This window comes from Octodon degus, unplaced genomic scaffold (genome assembly GCF_000260255.1).
Source record: "Octodon degus isolate 3935 unplaced genomic scaffold, OctDeg1.0 scaffold00129, whole genome shotgun sequence".
NCBI classification, from domain to species: domain Eukaryota; kingdom Metazoa; phylum Chordata; class Mammalia; order Rodentia; family Octodontidae; genus Octodon; species Octodon degus.
Window position 1 is genome coordinate 6,022,181 of NW_004524705.1, and position 867 is coordinate 6,023,047.

Sequence of the window (867 nt, forward strand, 5' to 3'; positions counted from 1 at the left end):
ATAGTAGCACAGTTTGTAACAGCTACATCTTGGAAACAGTCCGAATACCCATCAGTCAATGAATGGATGAGGAAGAGGTTGGTTTCTATGCAATGGAGCCTACTCAGCCATAAAGAAGAACAGTGTAAGTGATCTCTGTGCACAGACATTATGACTTGTTCCAGGGTTAACAGGTTGTTGAATGACTAAAGACAAGCTTGAAAATAGTTTTTAAGTGCTATACATTAAAATTTCATGGAATTGTTATAGATCCATAAGCATATACATATTTTAATAAAAAACCAGAAATTTTTGTTGTTTTTATTATTTTGTCAATTTATGCACTTTAAAGCATGCCTATGAGATGCAGGACAACACTATAATATTAAATTAAATCAAAAACAAAGGCCTGTTCTGCATCTCTACCCTGTCAAGGATGCCAATTTGAGTAATGAGGGGGGCAGGATAATTTGTCCCATATTTTCTAGATTTGGGATGCTTGAGAATCAGTGGTAAAAAGTTAATTTATACTCAGGAAATAAAAGGGAGCTGTAAAACTAAAGATTCTCCAAACTAAGGAAATTTTAAAAAAATAATCCCAGCTGGTTTGAGCAAATATACAAATTAAAATAAGGCACTGTGAGAGACTTGGGCTGATATTATTAAATGTAGTTAAAGTTCAGAAGAAATTTTTGGGGGCTGGCCAGACAGCTCAGTGGGCTAAAACATCTGCTTAGGTAGAGTTCAGGGACTGGGTTCAATTCCCCGTATGACAAGCTGTGCCAGCCCCACCCCCGGGAGCACTGAGTCAGAGATAGAGACTGGGCGTGGTGGCACATAACTGAAATCCCAGCGCTTGGGAGGCTGAAAACAGAAGGATCACTACAA